General features: G+C 34.1%; 1 pseudogene; it reads right to left on the bottom strand.

Annotated features, from left to right (window-relative positions):
• Nucleotides 1-20,541: 20,541 nt before the first annotated feature.
• Nucleotides 20,542-20,977, bottom strand: LOC101285876 (FUN14 domain-containing protein 1-like; annotated as a pseudogene).
• Nucleotides 20,978-22,080: the final 1,103 nt, after the last annotated feature.

Genomic DNA, 22,080 nt, shown 5'->3' with positions numbered 1-22,080 from the left:
CACATCACACCATTTTAATTTTTTCCAAATAAAAATCTAAAACTTTTTCAAATACACACACATATACAGATGGGGGTGGGGATAAGGTGGTACCAGAGAACCTCTTTAAAGGGATAGATCATGAGATTGAAATCATTTCATTGAAATTTTTCTATAAATAAAGAAGACTCACATTGAACTCGCTGCTTCTTTTACATTTTTACTATATATAATATTCCCATCTTTTTCCATAAAATGAGGCATATGATTATATGTATGTTGAAAATGGTATAAGTAAATATATAAGATTTTTTGATAGTTGCTGATTTTAAGAATTTCTTTTTCTCTTTCATTTCATGTATACCTATTTCTTACATCTTATAGTTGCAGTTATTTTGACTTTCTCTTGAGATTAACTTAGAAATAAATAACTATATTTCAAATTTTAAAAAATCCTATAAGATTTTTTAAGATAAAATCATTAAAAAACATTTGTGTATGAGAATCTCCTCCACTGAATATCAGAATGTATGAAAACCCCACTCTGGTACAATTATTTGGAAAAACAGAAAGTAACTTCTTAAAAATAAAATAAAGAAAAAAGGCATAAAAGGCAAAAATTTTCAGCCCCAAAGTAACATATTTGTTAGCAAAATTATTGCACAAAACAAAAAAGTATAAGGAGAAATAATCACATGTAATAGCACTAGAAATAGTCAGTGTTAAGCTTTTGTTTGCCGTCAAATAGATGCATTAGTAAAGTTCTTAAATTGTGTGATAAATAGTAGGAACTATAGGAATGTTTGTCTTTGCTATTGTTTTTGTTATTATGTATTTTATCTCAATTATAAGGTTTTTTAGATTTATCTTGTGTTTAAGGCCCAAAGATTTAGAATATATCATATAGTTATATAATTAGAGAGGTCTTACTAATTTGTATGACATTTTTATTATTCACTATTATCCATTTTCAGAAGGTTTGTAAATTATTCAAATAGAAAACTAATTGGACAGTATACTTCTTGAAATATATTCTTGTTAACAAACTAAGTTACAGCAACTTAGTCGTATTAATGCAATACCCAATGTTTGTAATATTATGGATGAGCACTAGGTGAGAAAAATACATTTTAAAATATTGTAAAACCACTAGTAAATACAGAGGAAAAGTACTACCTTTTCTTAAAGTTAAAATTAGAAATCAGAGGAAAGGCAAATGTTTATATAGATACCCACAAATAAAAATATTTGGAAAATAATTGATTCTTAATTCTAACTATACATTACATAAGGTATTACATATACATATAAAGTATTAAGTTACATTGAATATTCTAAAGTCATTAGTTTTATAACTTAAAAATTACCTATGAAATAACAAAGAAAAAGCTCAAGTGATACATGTGATGGAGAATGATTCAATTCAAAGCTCATAGATAAGTTATTTAAGATCTGGATGAGGATGAAAAAAAGTCAAAGCAGAATGCAATCTTTGCTACAACCGAGGTGATAATTATTATGGGACTTAAGATGGAGAGATGATCATTTATATCAGGGGATTTAGTTGGGCTTTAGGATGAAGGAGGGAATGTCTGAAATGAAATTTGAGAGGACAATATCATCAGGGAGAAATTTCGGTAAAGTAGGTTAAACAGCTATAGAATGTAGATCAATCAAGGGGGAAACACATACATACGGAAAGCATGTTGCAGAAGTGAAAATAATTGTGTTGAGAACTTTTTTGTTTTTATTGTGGTTTCTAGTTGTTATAAAATGCCCCTAGGAAATTAAATGTGAAATGAAAATTTTTATCACTGGATAGGAAAATAGACTAAATGTAATCACTAACACACAGTACTTTAATGTAGATAAGGCTGCATTCGAAGTGTTTCTCGTGTATTTATTTATTCTTGACAACAGATATGAATATATTATCTCCATTTTACAGATGAGGAACAAAGACCCAGAGACATTAAATAGCTTGCTCAAGTAAACACAGCCAATAAAAGGCAGATGTATTTATTTTACCCAAATAGTCTGACCTCAAATCTGTGCTCTTAACAATTACACTAAATACTGTTTCTCAAATTTTTAAGAGCAATGTCCTTGAACAAATATAACAACATTTCAAATTCTCATTGTTCTTCCACTTATGAATTCAAGCTATGCCATTTGGTATAAAAATTTATTTTTCCAAGAGTATCATACTTACTAGAAATCTTATAAATATTCTTAAATATTTATTCTCAGTACCCTCTCTGTTGTGTTCTTAAACCTGAATACATAACATGAGTGGAAAAATGACAAACTCCTTTCTTTGAAGAGTAGGGAACATGCAGATAAATAAGATTATATTTAGAAATTCATCATTCCTTCTCCTATTAAATGGAAAATAATTATTGATAAAGAGCAGAGTGGTTGTTGCAAGAATTCAGTGAAATAAAATAAAACAAAATATATGAATAAGAATAAACAATCTGAACTATATATACTATACATGCCAGGTACTAAAGAATATATGGATTTGATTCAAATCATGCTTTATTCTTTCTATTTTTATCTTGGACTATTTTTGTTCATTTACATTGAAAATAAATAATTTTCCAATTATTTATTGAAAAAGTACATGACTGTACTTGGCAGACAAATTCAGAAAACTTGACAAAATCTGTAAACATTGATTTAAATAAAAATATCACCCAAGAGTTCTTTGAAGAGAGTCACAACAAATGTTTGGGTTCTGAGTCAGCCTTTGGTATTTGTTTTCTTTGACCACCCTGAGATCACTGATTTTAACTATCTTCTGAGGTCTGGAGAGTGAATATTTCTCAGCTGCCCAATTTGTTCTGAAAATGTTAGCTCTCAGGAGAAAGCTTCATCTTTCAGACCTCTTTTTCACATTACCCTCTAGCTGCCAATGCCACGGTATATACACTCCTAAGAGATGACCCAAAGTTTCTAAGATGTCTTCTAAGTAGCTAGAAGGGAATATCAGAGATAGCCTCTCTCTCTCAATCACACACACACACACACACACACACACAATTTGGAAATGTAACATAAAATATCGTCTTTTAGAGCAATCTAATAAGGAAAGATACATTCATATCAAATTAAACAAACTAAAAGATTAGGCCAGCAGAAGAAGTCATCACTTTCGTAGGGAAAAAATAAGCATGTATAGATGAAAAGGGATAAGTAAGAGGAATATTGCAATTGTAGTTCTCATTATAATGTGGGAGCTGTAGGCAAGAAATATTTCATAGAAACAATGAGCTTCCTGGATTACATACTATGAGTTAACTTTGTCATAGCACAATAGTTTAAAAATCCTAATTCAAACTCATAATCTTTTGATAGTGTTGAAAATTCATTTGGTGGGAGTATGGATAAATTGACTTTCAATTAATGAAATTACTATGACAATTCCTTTATAAATACTTAAGAGATTTAAGTGTATCCTAGCATTTTTGCTTATTTGGTACTGCTTATAATTTTGCATTTATCCATTATTAATACATGGAACGCATGAGTCAGAAAACACCCATACTCATTAAAGTTAGAGGTAACGTACATAGGCAGGGTTCCAAATTTTATTCTACCGGTAAGTTTGAAACTTTGCTTTTGCCATTTTTCTTTTCTTTTGTAATTGTAATTGGACTTACCTCAGTAGGAAAATGTTTTAAACTTGACTGCAGTTTCCATATTCTCTTAATTTTTCTTTGCATTTTATTTGATACATTTTTCTCAAAAAACATAGTAATGGTTTAAATGTAAATAATTACATATACCATTCATTCTTGTTAAACATGTTTGGGAATTAAAAATGACTGTGCCCATTGGCTCCTGTTTTCTGTTAGTGGCTGGTGTAGGAATCAGGCTCTGCATGACTATGCAGATTGAGACTGGGAAATGTGAAAGGCCAACAGAAGAAATAGGAGTTAGCAAAGAACATTAATTGTCTTTAATGACGTGCTCTGTTTAGGTTAGAGTGGGCCTAAGTTACAGTTTGTCATTTTTATAAGAGTAAAGCAGTTCACTGATATCACATTAGATTATTTTATTTATATTACAGGGCTCCTTACGAGTTGGTAACCCCTGAATATTGTCTGGCTCATCTATTTCCGTATCACACTCTAACATGGCCAAGAGTTCAAACTGAGTTGCCCCTACCTACCTTTCCATCCAGAAAAGACTTAACACCACATATCTCATTGATTCCAGGTCTTTTACCCCAAAGTCTATAAGGCTATTTCTTAAAAATTCCCTGACTCACTGGTTAAAATATCTATGAATTGAGTCAACTATGCTAGAGACAGGACTGTGGGTTGGAACAAGGCTTTAATTCTGAAATTGGGGACTTCCCTGGTTGTCTAGTGGTTGAGACTCCACACTTCTACTACAGGGGGCACGCGTTTGATTCCTGGTTGGGGAAGATCCCATATGCTACGCGGTGTGGCAAAAAAAAAAAAAAATTCTGAAGTTTAAGAGGCTGGGAGCAGAAAGGTATAAGCACCCTTTACATCGTTGCACAATTCCTTTACCTTCCAGAAGTAACTGGCTACTTGATCAAGAGCCTTGAACCTGGTGCGACATAAAGGAGGTTTAGTAGCTCAAACAGGTGGCTTTGGAGCCTCTATCCTTGTCAGAGAACTTGAGGGAAACATGTCTGGAGTTTTAGCATAGATATACAGGTATCCAGTTGCTGACTATGTGTAATGCAGGTATTCTCTTGAAAGAGAGATCATTTTGGTGATCCTCTGCTAAAGCATTAACAAGAAAGAGTCTCTGATATACATCTATTCTTTAATTTAGCATAAAAGAACCTCTTTTATTGCCCCTTTTCATTAGTACTGGTACATAAACTTCAATGTAATATAAGGTTGCCTTTAAGTAGGCATGAACTTTTCACTGTTTCATATATTTTTCATTATAACACTGTCTTCTTCACATTCATTCTAACAGTAGTACAGGCCTCTTGAAGTTAGGTCTGCATGTTGCCGAACATTGTGTAGAAACCTAGTTTATATACAGACGAGAGCAGCAAGATTCTCACACACATGTTTCTTTTCTGGATGTGAAAAATAATTAATTGTCCATTAAACACTCTCAGTGTCCATTACTCCTGGTATGTGATTGTACTGAACAACTCTGTATTTTTCTGCTTATTGTTTTATCAATTCTCACGGGTGGGTAGGGTTGAAATACAATTTATGTGCAGCTATACTTTATGACTTTTTCACCATTATGAGATTAAAAGGTCAATATCATTCTAAAGGTCATAACTGACAGGTTATTTGCAATATTTTTATAGATTTACAAGAAGAAAAATTAATTTGTTGCATCTGTTCACACTAGAAAAACTGTTTTTGGAAAACATAATTGTAAAAGTCTTTCCTGTAGTAAAGACTCATAGTTCTGCTGTTTTAGGTATGGCCTATAGTCTCAATAATATTGTGGGGCTTGGAATGCAAGTGTAACTAAAGGCACAAATTCTGTGCCTCAGATAATCATAGAATTATAAAATGCTTAAATAGTTTCTACTTTGCCCTCAATTTTATCTTACCTACCTGTCTGATAAGCATCATGTCTTAGCCTTGGTTTCCTAGAAATCAGAACATGAGGAAAATCTTACATATTCAATTATTGTTGGAGGAGTGGTAATCAACTGAAAGCAAAAGTGTAGAAAAAGAGGCATAGGAAATAAAATGTCATGTTTTATCAAACTGAACATAGTTTCAAAAAAACAAGTACGATTGCTCAGTTATGGAACATCTCCATGAGATTACACAGCACCACATAGAGCAGTTCCTTGAAGGAAGAAAGGAAAGACATTTCTGTTAGTTGCTTTCCACCTCCTGTCTCTTGTAATCAAAAATCTTTGTGAGGCATTAATTCACCTAAACTGGGCCACTAGGAAGGCAGGAATTTTCAGTTGGACATGAGTCCAGCTCAGGTGGACTGGATGCTGGAGCTGCTGTAGCTCATGCCTTGGAGGGCACACAGGTGGTCATGTCTAATATCCATCCCTGGTCCTTTGGCACCCTGGGACAACTTACGGTGTTCAGAGATGAGAGGCAGTCACTGGAGCCAGGATTTTAAAATCATTGCCTTCACTCTGGAAGTGAGGGAAATGAATGAGACCCAAGTAACTATGAGTGGTGTATTGACTCGGTCTGTAACAGTTTACCCTTCATGCCAATTAAATAGCATACACTCTTATGATATACAGATCTGTTATTAGTAAAAGAAGCCCTGAATTCTATCTCAAGAAAGAAGGAGCAACTACAATCCCTCAGAGTAGAGGTCAATGTCAATATCCTTCAATATATTCCTTGATGTTACAGGTGATCCTAGAATCAAAGTTGATATTTATCTTATACTTCCTTTACCATTCATTCTAGATTTCAGTCACCTTTGGACAACATTTTTATTCTCACTCATTTGTCTGATGGAGTGATGAGAATTTCATCTCTTGAGGCATAAGACTGTTGATAAGAATTTTCCTACTTCTTCCACTCAGTTTTCAAACCTTTAACTTTCACCAGACCCTGTTAAGTCTCTTGCTCTGTAGTTCACTAGGACCTAGACCATTTTGATGTTCCAGAAAACAACATGCTGATTCACTATATTAGTGATATACTCATTAGACCAGGGAAGCAGTAAGTAGCATGTAGTCTTATCTACTAAGACACAGGCAAACCAGAGGGTGAGAGATAAAATTTCAAAGATTCATCCATCTGCAGTTATTTGTGACGTTTTTGTGAGTCTAGTGCTCTGTGACATTAGAGGAAATTCTCCTAATTTATGATACTTGTTATACTTTGAACTTCCAGCCTATAAAAAATGAGGTGTGGTTTTTAGTGGACCACTTGAATTTTAGAGGGCTTGTGATTACTGTTCTGGTGTTTTTATGTGGTATTTTAGAAGATAATTTGATTTGAGTGAAGCATAGAGAGGGTGCTACATGATATTGCAGCCTACCACTTAGGTATACAATCCAGCAGATCTGATGGTAATAAATATATCTGAGGTAGGTAAGGATGCTAGGTAGAGTTTTAAGGGATTCTCTACAACCAGAAGTTGTATAGATAGAGGTGGAAAAGACAAAGGCCTGGTTGAAAGTTTGGCATGGTCTAGCACCACTATGGAAAATTAACTAATATCTCATTGCAGTGCCCCCTCTCTCCCTGGGATGACCAGGGTTTTGGTGATGGGAAATACTCCTAGTAGGCAAAGATACAAGCAATACACTTAGATATCCAATATGTATGTCTGATGTGTGGAAATACTCTAAATTCTGTGCTGTGGTAGAGAACTGTGCCATGAGGTCAATGGCCTGAAAAGAATAATGCAAGAAGCTTAGGGCTAAGGAGTTCTAGGGAAAATACATATGGATTATTTAGAACACTTTAGTAAGGGCTGGGTTGGAGACTACAGAAAGAGTAAATCATGATTATTCTCCCTACCATGGGAAAGAGGAAGCCTTGGAGATGGATGGCTATTCTTACTGATTCAAGCAGCCAGCATTATAGTAGAGAAAGACAGAATCTTCCATTCTAAGCAATTCTGAATATTAAATTTGCTCTGGATATAGATTTGGGCTCTCCTGTTCTCAATTCACACTTTTTCCCAAGAACTAAGTAAACTATACCACCTATACACTGAAGACCCCCAAATTCAGTATTTGGGATCATTGGAAAGGCGGCCGTATTTTCATAGAAGATAGTGATGGAGCAGACAAGGATGTAGGAGGACTGTGAAAAAAATGTACAAACTTGGAGGCCAGTCAAGAAATGTGAGTATTTTAAAAAGGAAAAAGAGTTCAACTGTATTGAATGTTGTTGCTAGATCAAATAAAATTAGATATCAGATCTTAGCAAAGTGAAGTCATTTGGGTGTTAGGTGCAAAGCACACATAGAGGTTGGTTAAAAAGTGAGTAGGTATGTAGGTGAAGGCATCCTGAATCCACTAAGAATCTTTACAAACAATTTTCCATTTTCTAGCAATTTTTTTTTACATTGCCATCAAGCATAATTTTGCCATATCTTAAATGATGACTGCTAATCTACTTCTTTTTTGTTTTACTAAAACCATTTACCCTTTTATCTCCTTCACTCCTTACTTCACTGACTTTTGATCTAAAAAAATAAAAGTGAATATATCATGAGGCTTGACCCATTGCCATTTTCTTACTCTATTAATCTCTCTACTTTCTTATCCTGTCACTATAGATCCACTGACTAACCAAAAAAAAAAAAAAAAAAAAGCAAGTAACTAATTAAGATAGTGTGTCTATCATTTTACCTCTTATTATTTCTTTGTATCTTCATAGTAATCCTATAGGAATATCATTTTTTTTACTCTCATTTTACAGATGAATAAGCTGACACTCAAAGTCACAAAATACGGAAGTGGTAGAAGTGGGTTTCAAACCCATTCATTCTGATTCGATACTTGTTTTTTGATCACAGCTCTCTATTAAACCCTCACCAATCATTTGAACTACGCTTCTGTTCAAATTGCTCATACCCTAAAGCTTCCCATGAATTAGCTATTGAAAGATGTCATTAATATAGAGTAACCTCTATGTCACTTCTATCCTCTTTCTCAGCTCTTGACCTTGCCTTGTACTTCACTAGAATTATTAGGGTCAGAAGACATAAGATAGGTATTTTCTTTGTCAACCACATAGTATTTTTTATTCAGAAACTCAACTACATGCTTCCTTTTCCTCAGTTCCAAAGGCTGGGTGCTCATTTCTTTTGCAAGGTTATATCAACTGTCTCTGCATTGGATTCTATCTTCTTCCATCTGTTTCAGTACGGAAATATTGCCCTATATTTAGGACTTTCTCTCTTCTACATTTTTAGTTCTCTTATCAGTTGCTCTTTTCTCTGTATGTATAAAAATACTTAAGTATTTCCCATAGTGGTTAAAAAATAAATCAACAACAACAACAAAAATATTCTCAAACCTGTGTACTCCTGTAACTATTTATTGAAATAAAGAAATATCTAAAGCTGCCTAGTAAATGTAGTCATAATCAATGCCAAGCTATATCCAAAGTGAAATTATTAGACCTTTTGAATAAAGAAAGAGTCTTAGCATACTCAAGACAAAATAATAATAATTTATTGAACTACTATGTGTGTGTACCCAGTTTATTCCTTATCATTCCATTGTGTGACTGTAGCAAAATCTGTGTATTCATTCTATTACTGATGGACATTAGGGTTGTTTCCATTTTTTGGCTACATTATATGTAGTGTTGATACCAATAGTTTTGTTCAAAGTTTTAGGTAAATATGTATAGCAATTTCTATAAATAGGTTACTTAACTAACAGTGGAATTTTTGGGTAATATGGAATAATATTGTTCAGTTTTAGTACAATACTGACAGTTTTCCAAAATAGTTGGGTCAATGAACACTAGATGTTCAGTTGTTCCAAAAAATTGCCAACACTTGATACTGTTTTTCTTTTCATTTTACCTATTCTGTTGAGTGTGAAAGATTTCTTAAATTCAGAAACCACTAAGCATAGAGGAAAAAAAATACAAGTTTACCTACATAAAATAAAGATGTTCTACTTATCAAGAGACACCTTTAAGAGTCTAAAAAGGCAAGCTTCAGCATGGGAAACTATATTTGCAATTCATATATTTGTAAGATACACATAAATATTTACTAAGAAATTGAATAAATTTGAATTTATTCAAATAAATTTCTATGAATAAATCATAGAAAAAATGAACAAAACACTTGAACAGGGCTTTTACAAACAAAGATATCCAAATAACCAATACATATATGAAAAGGTGCTTAACTTCCCTAGATGTTGGGGAAAAGGCAAAATAACACTTTATACCAATCAGAATGGCTAATCTGGAAAATATTTTCTTTTGTTTCTATTAAGTTTCTGGAGTGATACCAATTAGTCATATCTTTAACTTTTTGAGTTTGTATTTCCTTGACTCTATGAGTAACGTAAATTTAAAACCCAAATCCTACAAAAGAGCAGAATTACCGTATATGAGTTTTCACGAGAGCTTGCTTTGCATTCTCCATCTAGCATTCAGGCCATTTTGGAAGATTTCTGTCATGTAAACACGTGTACTTTTTATTTCCTGCTGATTTTTCCATAAAGGTATAACACTTTCAAAGTCCCAGTTTCATCCAAAGTATCGATTCCAGCTGACCATCTTGTGTCAGTACAAAATATTGTCTCCTATTCCCTCTAAGGCTATTCAACCTTGGGATCTGGGATAAATCTACCATCATAGGCTTCAGGGAAGCCTTGGTTTCAGGGGCAGTTTACTTGTCTGACTTTCCACTTATTTTCACTGTCAGCCTCCTACCTCCTGGTTTGGAACTAAAAATGTTAGCAGTTGGATTTGAGTCTGAGCTGAACGTGTCTGCATATCATCCAGACTGAAAACATGGCTGAAGATCAAATTGCTGCATGAGAATATGTAGAATGAGGAGAGACTATAAGCTAGAAAAAAAAATCTACTGGAATGTTCACATTTAAGAGGCAAATGGAGAAAAATTAACAAAGGTGAAAAAGAAAGAGTAGAAGAAATTTAAAGTAGGAAGTTTTCTCAAGATGTTTGTTAATGAAGAAAAGGAGAGAAATAGTATGATAATTCATGTGAGGTTTGCTAATAAGCAGGATTTTGGTTAATTTGATGAGACAAACATGAACAACTGCTGATGAGGAGGATTCTTTTTGAAGGAGAAAGATGGAGGAATTTCTGAAATATGGAGGAATAAATATTCCAAGATTGAGTCATTGTAAAATGTCTCTCTTTAAGGAATGATGTTGGATCTATATGATTGATATCTGACTGATATTTTACAACATTTCCATGTGTGGAACAGTATGGATCATTGACCAAATAAGTTGTTCCAACTTTAAACAGAAATTTTTCTTAGTCCTACCAGTTCATAGAGATCATATTACTCATCTCTACTCCACTGAAGAAAGCCATTGCCAATATTTGCCTATCTAAAGGATTATGTGACCATATGCCTCTCTTATAACCCTAAGCTTGCTCTCTTCCAAAAAATGGCAAGATTATTTCTCCAATTAATTAATTGATAAATTTGTCAGCTTCTCTCTTTTTCTTCTCCTTTTGTTCTCTTCAATTCCCAAAACTGTGCCATCTGCTATGCACAAAAAATTTTGCTAATATTAGTTATCTACTACTGGTGGCTACTTATGCATAGCTACTCTCCAAAAATTTCATGCCTAAGCCATGCCAATGATACATTTATATATTTTTTTAATTTGCTTTGCAAGTGTATTCAATATGTCCTTATTGTTAAATAAAGTGGACATTTTTCAACCCTCATTTTCTTTGGACTCTGAAAATTTTTCATATCTATTGCATAACATTTTCATAGTTATACATGTACTTCCAATGCTGCCCATATTACTCAGTTTTGTGTTCTGGATTCTCCTCCCCTAACTGTATTCCAATGCTGAGGTTGCTCGTTTAATCTCGAGACATCTCTTCTTCTTAAGAAAGTCATACATCCCCAGATGTTTAAATGGTGATGACAGTGATGGCAATAATAGCTAACATTCGTGAATATGTATAAAACTCTAGACGTATGACAAGTGTCTTGCATATAATATCTCATTGAATTTCCACAATAATCCTCTAAGATCAATGTCAAGAGGTGCCACTGCAATCCCACTTTTGCAGGTGAAGAAACTGAGGTATAATCCTTTGATTAGGAAAATTGTTTGTAAATGGTCAAGGTTTTAAACCCAATTTATCCAGTACCTCTGCTTGTCTATAAGCCCATTGTACTCACATACTTTCTTTATAGCCCAGAAATCTTATTTTTTCTACTTGGTAATATCTTGCAGACAATTGGACAGCTCCACTCAAATTTTACTTGTCCCAAATTTAACTTGTGATATTATTCCATCAAAATCTCTCCTATTCCTGAATCTCTTTCTTAGTAAATGGATTGACATTCCATTAATACAGTTATCACGCAAGACACCTTTGCCCACCTGTCACAAAGCACCAAAAATTCTTTATTCTCCCTCCTACATTATTTATTTTCTCCATTTCTACTGTCACCTCTTTCCAGCTGCCACTATCTTTCTGTTAACTGCTGAAATGACCCTTAACTTGTTGATCTGAATTCCTTTTTTTTTTTCTTGCTTTCCAATCCAGTATTCAGACTGCAAAGGAAACAGTTTACAGAAACACGAACTCATCCTACTCTTATCACATGTAAGGTATTTCCACAGTTTCTCTTTTCTACTTAATAAAACTGCAAACTAAGAATAATTTCAGGTTTTTTTTTTTTCTTGATATGATCCCTTCCTACTCTTTTAAGCTCATTCCATAGCAGCCTCTTCCTCTCTTTATATTCATGTTGAAATTTCTTTTTCAGGAGGCCTGGGCTCTAGAAAGTTTTTCATCTGTTAGGAAAGTCTTTGCTTGCTTCCAAATGCACCTTACCCTGTGTTGTGTTATACCTCCATGTGGTATATTTTCTTGGCATATTTTGACTTTGCTTAGAAGAGAGTAGGAAATTTGCCACGTGTTCAAGACACAACTTGTTTCAGCCCAATCCTAGAAAATGTGCAATTTCCATGCGTATGTAAAGTAGGGAGGAAATACATGGCTAGCCTAAGGTAAATTGGACAAAACAATTTCAAAGTAAACTGGCAGAAAGAGGGCCGAACACTGATCTCCCCAGTGCTTTGTAGGGGGAGTGTATTTTTCTCTTGACCATATGTTTTCATAGATATTAATGATGTGCTTTCCCTTGTTCTTCTCTTCATCCTTCACCTCCTCTGTCTTCTCTTTCTTCTCCATTTCTTCTTATTTTCCATTTGAGCTAATTTCTTTAAAAAATTCATGACATTTCTCTTCAATATATGTAGAGGAAATCTGAAATTCATTGAGAAAGAATTTAGGAACATTGAAATAGCTCCCACCACACACATTGGAGGTCTAAATACAAAGAACTTATCTGATATCAATGGATTTTTAATGTTTTGTATGAAAATTAAAAACTTGATTCTCTCCATGCCCTTTTCCCTTTATCTGTCTTCAATTTCTACAGAAGAGTGAATCTATGAAGAGTTCTCTTTAGTCTCTGATATTAGTTTCATTTCACTCACGTTTATGTTTGGCTATGCTCATCACTTTACAAATTATTGTTATTAATTAAATTTTATTTCATGTAAAATAATATACAATGATATTTTTATTTCTTTTACTTTAACTTTCCCACCTCATCTTGCCGTATGCTGTAAGATACTCTCTCATTCTACCCATTATGCCAACAATATATTCTTCCAAAGTCTTAATGGAAAAATGTATCATAAAACACTTTATTACCATTATGCAAAAAACATTGTAGGACCTTAAGCAACAAGCCACTATACATAGTCTTCATACTGAATTAAGCTGCATTTTGACAGGAAAAAAGAAAAGAAAAAGAACTTCCTTAAGATAGTGAGAGATGTCATTCCCTTCAGACCTGCTCTACAGTTTTCAGTGGGGAAGGATTTTATTCTCCAGCATGGACTTTGACATTCTTTCTACACCAGGTTTTCAGTACTAGATAGTACTAGATGTTTGGGGAAGTAAGTTTACTGATGGGAAATACATTTATATGCAAACCTATGCCTCCCCCCAGCCCCGCCTCATTACATTAAAGAAAATCTCACTAAAAGGGGCTTTTTGGCAAAGAGTAAGGAAAATTCTGGTTTTTGATCATCAAACTTGATATATTGATCAATATTTGAAAAGACAGCTTAAATGATTCAAAATTTGCATATGTTTACACAGGATACGTACCTCACCTTTGGCACGCAAAGTGACAGTTAAGGAGATTAGCAAAGAATAAGTGCTTGGAATGCAGTTAAATGCAGCATAAATGGATCCTTTTCTATAACACTTTTAATGGTTACTTAACCTACATATGACTCCATTTCCCCTACAGAAAAATAGGGATAATATTTATCATTCATAAAACTTTTTACTATGTTACCCCATTAATCTCCTATTGTTTTGCATAACCCTGAGAGAGAAAAGCTCTAGACAAAATACAGAGGCTGTGATGCTGGCACTCAATTTTAGAGACAGAAACTGATATACCCAAAGGCTTGAGCTATTGCAATTTAAAGCTGTTACAGGAGTTGCAATCTCTCACAACAAGCTGAAACTAAATAACCTGGACTTTTGCCTCACTAAGTTACTTAAAAATATAATACATTAGTATATAAGGACACACCAAAGCAGTCAATATTTTATGAAATTGCTGGACTGTAATATGGATTTTGAACAGTATTAGTGTTAAATGCATTAACTTCAATGAGGAACTTAGAAATGGTCTCTTAATAACCTTATTGGGATATGACTACTTTTAAATGGCTTTTACTTTGTCCTTGGAATTCATATGATGCATGTGACAGTGGCTTGTTTAGTGTTAACAGAGAATTAGATGAAGGAAATTAATTAAAGCTTCCTAGCAACGTTTTCCCCTTGAGCTATTCAGTATGCTAAAGTGGTGTGACAGGGTACCATCTTTTCTCTAAATCTACTCATTAAATAACTCAATTGGGTTTAAACACACATCCTTTTTTAAAAAAATTAGACCATAATTTTTCTCCTCGTCTTTCTAACCTGACCCCTTCGAGCCGCTGCCACCTCTGCGATTTGTAATTACCTTTTAGCTTCTAATAATAGGACGGTCACAAAGTGTGTCCATGTGTTTCAGAGTCCACCAATTCACTTCTTGAGACCTGTCTTCAATTGAGATGACAAATTTAAATAGGTTAGGGACATTTGTTTAACTAATCCCCTGGACAAATAAGTATCTAGAATGATTTCCTATATTAGATGAAATACAAGTCTATAAATCTTTTTAAACACTGCTCATGCCGCACTTGAATACTTGTAATAATAATCATTTTTCAATTTTATGTTTTAGAAATAAATAGATCTATTTTGGCTTTAAATTCTCACAAATTGTGATTTTTCTCTGTTTTTAAGACATTGTTATAAATGTATTAATTCTTAGCTATTAAAAACAATTACTTATAATACAAAATAAAAATAATATTTACCAGTATTTATTGTTTGTGGATTTTTTGATGATAGCTATTTTGACTGGTGTGAGGTAATATCTCATTGTACCAATAGTTTTGATCTGCATTTCTCTACTAATTAGCAATGTTGAATATCTTTTCATGTGCCTCTTGGCCATCTGTATATCTTCTTTGGAGAAATATCTATTTAGGTCTTCTGCGCATTTTTTGTTTGGGTTGTTTGTTTTGATGATATTAAACCACATCAGCTGTTTGTAAATTTTGCAGACTAATCCCTTGTTGGTCACATCATTTGCAAATATTTTCTCCCATTCTGTGGGTTGTCTTTTCATTTTGTTTATGGTTTCCTTTGCTGTGCAAAAACTTTTGAATTTAATTAGGTCCCATTTCTTTATTTTTGTTTTTATTTCCATTACTCTGGGAGATGGATCGAAAAAGATATTGCTGCAATTTATGTCAGAGAGTGTTCTGCCTATGTTTTCCTTTAAGAGTTTTATAGTTTATGGTCTCACATTTAGGTCTTTAATCTATTTTGACCTTATTTTTGTGTATGGCATTAAAGAATGTTCTAATTTCATTTTTTTACATGTAGTGGCCAGTTTTCCTAGCACCATTTATTGAAGACACTGTCTTTCCCCCATTGTATAGTCTTGCCTCCTTTGTCGTAGATTAATTGACCATAGGTGTGTGGGTTTATTTCTGGACTTTCTATCCTATTCCATTGTCCTATATGTCTATTTTTGTGCCAGTACCATACTGTTTTGATGACTATAGATTTGTAGTATAATCTGAAGTCAGGGAGCCTGATTCCTCCAGCACTGTTTTTCTTTCTCTAGATTGCTTTGGCTATTCAGGGTCTTTTGTGTCTCCATACAAATTTTAAAATCCACAAACAATAAATGCTGGAGAGGGTGTGGAGAGAAGGGAACCGTCCTACACTTTTGGTGGGAATGTGAATTGGTACAGCCACTATGGAAAACAATATGAAGTTTCCTTAAAAAACTAAAAATAGAGCTACCATATGATCCTGCAATCTCACTCCTGGGCATATATCCAGAGAAGAACATGGTCTGAAAGGATATATGCACCCTAATGTTCATTGCAGCACTGTTTGCAATAGCCAAGACATGGAAACAACCTAAATGTCCATCGACAGAGGAATGGATAAAGAAGATGTTGTACGTATATACAATGGAATATTACTCAGCCATTAAAAAGAATGAAATCATGCCATTTGCAACAACATGGATGGACCTAGAGATTGTCATACTGAGTGAAGTAAGTCAGACAAAGAGAAATATTGTATTATATACCTTATATGTGAAATCGAAAAACAAATGAGACAAATGAACTTATTTACAAAATAGAAACAGACTCACAGACTTAGAGAGCAAACTTATGGTTACCAGGGGGGAAGGATGGGGGGAAGGAATGGTTAGGGAGTGTGGGATTGACATGTACACACTGCTGTATTTAAAATGGATAACCAACAAGGACCTACTGTATAGCACAGGAAAATCTGCTCAATATTATGTAACAACCTAAAAGGGAAAAGAATTTGAAAAAGAATAGATACATGTATATGTATAACTGAACCACTTTGCTGTACACCTGAAACTAACACAACATTGTTAATCAACTACACTCCAGGGAATTCCCTCATGGTCCAGTGGTTAGGGCTCTGCACTTTCACTGACTAGGGCCTGGGTTCGATCCCTTGTCAGGGAACTAAAATCCCACAAGCCGCACGGTGTGGCAACAAAACAAAACAAAACAAAACAACTATACTCCAATATAAAATGAAAACTTAAAAAAATATATTCACAAAGGAAAACTTTATCTTCTTGGAAAAAAGAGAACATTTGACTATAACAATGACATATGAAAAGTAAACTAGAATATAATATATCTTTTGAGTTGTATTAAATTTGATGTTTTCAGGTAAACAAGTACAAAATCCAGAGTTCCTTATTTTCTAATCTCGGTCAAATAAAAAACTCAAGCTTTAAAATGTTATGATACCTCCTCTTTTGATGTCAGGGATGAATATAAAAAGCTATCCCTCTAAAATTAGGGTTAGACTGTGCAGTCTTTCTTCTTTTTCTCATCAAGATATTATTCTTCTACACACAATTTCGATGAGGAAAACCAACCTAGATAAAGGAACATGACTTCTGTTTAAAATAATTATTTAGGAAATCAGAAATAGATGGTCAATAGCGTGGTTGAATTAATAACACTCTGTTCAAAATAGAAATAAAATGTGTTCACACAGATAAATATAACTGTATTTTAAAATATCAATATTATAATTAAACATGTACTCTGTGTGCACACAGGCATATGTGCACTTTCATACACACACACACACACACACACACACACACAAGGACTGTTTATCCAAATTGTTAACATACTTTGCTGATTGCATTGTGGTAATAACTCTGTGAGAAAGCCAGTGTTATTATTCCTCATTAAACTGGACTATATCATCTGAAAGTAAAAAAGACAAAGCTGATCACATTGACAAATTTTACCTAATTTAAAACACTGATACACCAATATAAAAAGCCACTGTTTATATGGTTAGCACATTTGTTAATCCATTATTTTAATCATTATAAGATTGACAGTTTCATTCTTCTGCAAGCCAGACACATTCGATTTTTGAATCAACCCTTCTAATAACTCAGATGTCTAAGATTAAACATTTAAAATAAGTTACAATGCAAATTTGACCAAGTGAAATGCATTTGGTGTGTTTCAGGATCATAACAATTAACAGATGATAGCTATTGTTCTAAAATAAAATTCTATGAATTTATTTATGAATTTATTTATGAATTTATTTAATGAGATTCAGAAATATTATAACACATTCATGTAAAATTTTACTCCATCATTAGTGAGAAGCATAGTAATTCAACTGTCTTAAAGCATGTACATAACATTTTATTGCAGAAAGGATCAGAAACATTTAAATTCTCACTGTGCATAGTAATGAAAGTTGTGTTTTACCTAACTAAAAATGTGAACTGCAAAATTGCAAGATTTCCTGTAGGAAAATATAATACCAGTTTCTTTGTGGAGTTTTTGATACATTGGTAAAGAGTATAATTGCAAACAATTATTTTGCTTGGACATTAAAAATAAAATAGTTTACCTAAATAGCAAATAATAGGAGTTTTGTCTTAATTAAATCACCTAGAAGTTCTGTCCTTGTAGTGTCTTTTTTTTTTTTTTTTTTTTTTGTGGTACGCAGGCCTTTCACTGTTGTGGCCTCTCCCGTTGCGGGTCACAGGCTCCGGACGCGCAGGCTCAGCGGCCATGGCTCACGGGCCTAGCCGCCCCGCGGCATGTGGGATCTTCCCGGACCGGGGCACGAGCTCGTGTCCCCTGCATTGGCAAGCGGACTGTCAACCACTGCGCCACCAGGGAAGCCCTCCTTGTAGTGTCTTTTAAATAGAATGAATCTCAAAATAATTCCAATGAATAAAGATAATGTCTTATGACATTCAAGTGCACCATTTATAGTAAAATTCAGGTAATCCGTTGGCAGCTGGTAGGAAGCTCCAAACACAGAAGTATTTCCACAGGGTTTGTTTAGATTTAGGTGGATTTCCAACAGTTACTGTGATTTTAATTCATCAGTCCTCTACAGTGGGATTTCTGAATATATAATCTGTACAGCACTTTTGTCAGAATCAGCAGGAGTGCTTATTTCAAATGTGAATTCCTAGGTCCCATCAGAGACCAAATGAATCAAAATCTAGGTGGCAGAGCATGCATTTGCATTTTAATGATTTGTCCAAGTGATCCTCATGCACATTAAGTTTGAGAACGCATGTGCATCCTTAAATCCAAGTAAAGAATATATGAAATATATATCAAGTAGTTCACAGAGTTGTTAGTCACAAATAAGACCAGGTGAGCAAATGCTGTAAAATAAAACAAATAGTTTATATAATCTGACAATTATAACCTATTTCACAAACTTTAAGTACAAATGAGGAAGATTAAAAGGCTCAGAGTGCGCCAAGGTCACAGACCTCTTAGCCTTGGTGATTTTCAAGCTTGCCTGAAGAGTCCCCAGGAGGACTACAGGTACACTATAGATAACAATGTCACAATACAATCTACTGAATGAGAATCTCTTGGGGCAGAGTTCTCATAATCATTACGTTTAGCTATCTCGTCTGGTGACATTATCATTAAGGAAGTTTGGAATATACTTCCTTGAGCATTCCCAGGCTGACACTACAAAACACTCATAATAATCTGAATTGCTAGTGTGGCATTATAGCCTTAGTTAGCCCAATCACTTTAATTTATGTCTCTAATGTCTATTAACACCCTATATGCCATTACTTTTTACTTCAAAGGATTGGCTTAATACTGACATCTTATTACTGTTTTTACCTAGGATTGTTTTTAATGAATAATCATTAATGTACTCAATATTTGTACAATCTAATCTGTGAGCTGTCTGATATAATTTTCCTACATGAATTTTTAAAAGTTTCATTGCATATACAAATGCATTAATAGCATTTGTATTGACAATAGTTAGGAGAAATTGTCATATCTTATAATTTGACGAGGTGTGATCAGTAGTGATTTTTTCTCTGAATATTCACTTCCATATATTTTTCTATATATTTTCTATAAATTCAATATCTTGAAATATGTGTATATATTATGGCATGAGACAAACAAGCTTAGAAATGATTACTTTTATCAGCACTCACATAAGTATATTGATTCAAGGCTTATAATTTTAAAAACGTCATAATGAATGCAAGTGAAAACAGGAAAAGTAAAATCAGTCATCTCTCAGTTAAGAAAACATTTATACAACTCTTTAAAAATAACTGTAAAATTCAGTTGTATATATTCATTACTATACATGTAAAACCAAAAACTCAGTTCCTTAAAAGATTCTCCTTCAAGAATAATCTGTAGTTTAGAGTGGCTTAAATGTCCAGCTTCCTTGCCTGTTCTTTGCCAGTGTTTTCTGTGCTGGGAAGCAGAGAATGCAAAGGGCAGCACCGTATTCTGGTCCTGCAAGAGAAACAGAATGGTAAGATTTGGGAGATACAAGCTGCATTAATTATGTCATAGAGACTAGAACAGCAGTGATTTTCCCCCCATTATTGTTATTTTATATCAGTAGAATCTATTTAATATATTCAATAATTCTATTATTTCTAAGACCTTCCACAAAAGGGCATTACAATCCTTTTAGTTTATTGCAAACATATATATTTTTTAAAGTGGATTCACTTTATTTATTTTTTGGCTGCGCTGCAGGATTTGTCAGAAGACAAACAGTAAGTTGTGAGTTCCATTTTGCCCAACTACTTTTTTCTTCACACCCTGGAGAATCTGGTGTCTGGAACTGTAGAGACATCATCATGTTACCACCCCTTCTCCTCTCAGGTTGAATCCACTGTGACAGAACACTCATGTCCTTAAGAGGCAAGGCCTAGCAAATAGCCTCTCACAAATCCACTGAACATCACAATGTCCTGTTTGATAAATTCTGTTGCTGCTTCAATTATATTGCTGATTTCAGGTGCTGCTTTATTTGCTCATTTCTGAATCAGGTCTTCCTCCTTTCTTTATATCTTTTTTCAACTCTGTCCCAGTTCATTTGCACATAGTTACTTTGACTGGTAAATCTGAAGAAGATGGCCAGCAGCCTACTGTCGCTGTAAGTTTTCCAACCTTCTGGAACAAAAATCCTGCACAATGGCCAGTGCAATCTGGATGGCTACTGAGTATTGTTCTACCGGAAGTGCCAAACTATGGCCAAGCATAGATTCTACCAGCGGTGTCTTCATGTATACTGAGTTAGGTCCAATATGAATCATCATCACTTTCATATTCAGGTGAGAGAGATCCCATCTAGACTGGCCTGGCCTTGGAATCCAGAACCAAGTGAAGAGGACTCAGCTGTCAAAGGGGGGCAAAGAGGGCCTGGGGTTGGAAGAAAGGGTCATAGACGCAGAAGTAAGCACTTCATGAAAACTAAGCAAATGGTATTTCTAGGTAAATCAGTCTTTCTGTGCTGGACTAATTAAAAGAACTTCACAGCTCTCTATCCCCAACCTTTCTCACCCTTTGGAATTGAGGGCTTTTACTGCTTCCCCCATTATTTTTTTAATTAAGTAATGAATAGTATTTTATTATTATTATTATTTTTGGCTGCATGGCATGGCATACATGATCTTTTCTCCCTGACCAGGGATTGAACCTGTGCTCCCTGAAGTAGAAGCATGGAGTCTTCACCACTGGACCCCCAAGTAAGTCCCTGAAGAGTATTTTATAGATAAGAAAACTTTAGCCTCAGCAGGATAAATTTGAGGACAGTTCCAACAGCTAGTTTCCCAGAGATGCACTTGAAGTGGTCCTTACAGTTTTTGCAAACTAGAATACCTGATAGTGTTTATCAGTGCAACACGTCAGGTGCGGTGTAAAGGTATGGGTACTGAAAAAGTAATATTGACCCTAACTATGCATTCACGCACAGGCATTTACAGATTTTTACTCAGTCTTTGAATTAAAAGATAGATTCTCTGAGTCCGATCAATGTCAGCCTCTTGAGATGCACTAAAATGAAATTCAGAAAAAGTTGAATAACTTAAACTACTCTGGAGTTACAGACAACTGAAGTAGAAAGCCTCTTAAGCAATGTGAGAGAAGAAAAAAGGGGCAAAAATCTACCTCCTAGCTTGGGTTGTAGAACTCATGTTTTTAGGAGTTGGGAGAAAAGAAACTTTGGAGCAGGTGTTTCATGTGACAGATCATTAGATCTGTTATCTAGGTCTGTATTAGATCTGTAGAGTATCTATTGAGATACTACAGATGAGGAAAGATGTTAAGTGTATTTGCTTTGTATCATCAATGGAGATTTTTTGCTGCCTCTGAAAGCTTGCTGTCAAGATTTAATTTAATATTTAATTAATTTCCTCTCTGCCGATCTGTGATTTCCCTTAATGCCATTTCCT

Source organism: Orcinus orca, chromosome 11 (genome assembly GCF_937001465.1).
Source record: "Orcinus orca chromosome 11, mOrcOrc1.1, whole genome shotgun sequence".
Classification (NCBI taxonomy): Eukaryota; Metazoa; Chordata; class Mammalia; order Artiodactyla; family Delphinidae; genus Orcinus; species Orcinus orca.
The sequence above is the reverse complement of the archived record's forward strand: the minus strand, read 5'-3'. Positions and strand labels throughout refer to the sequence as shown.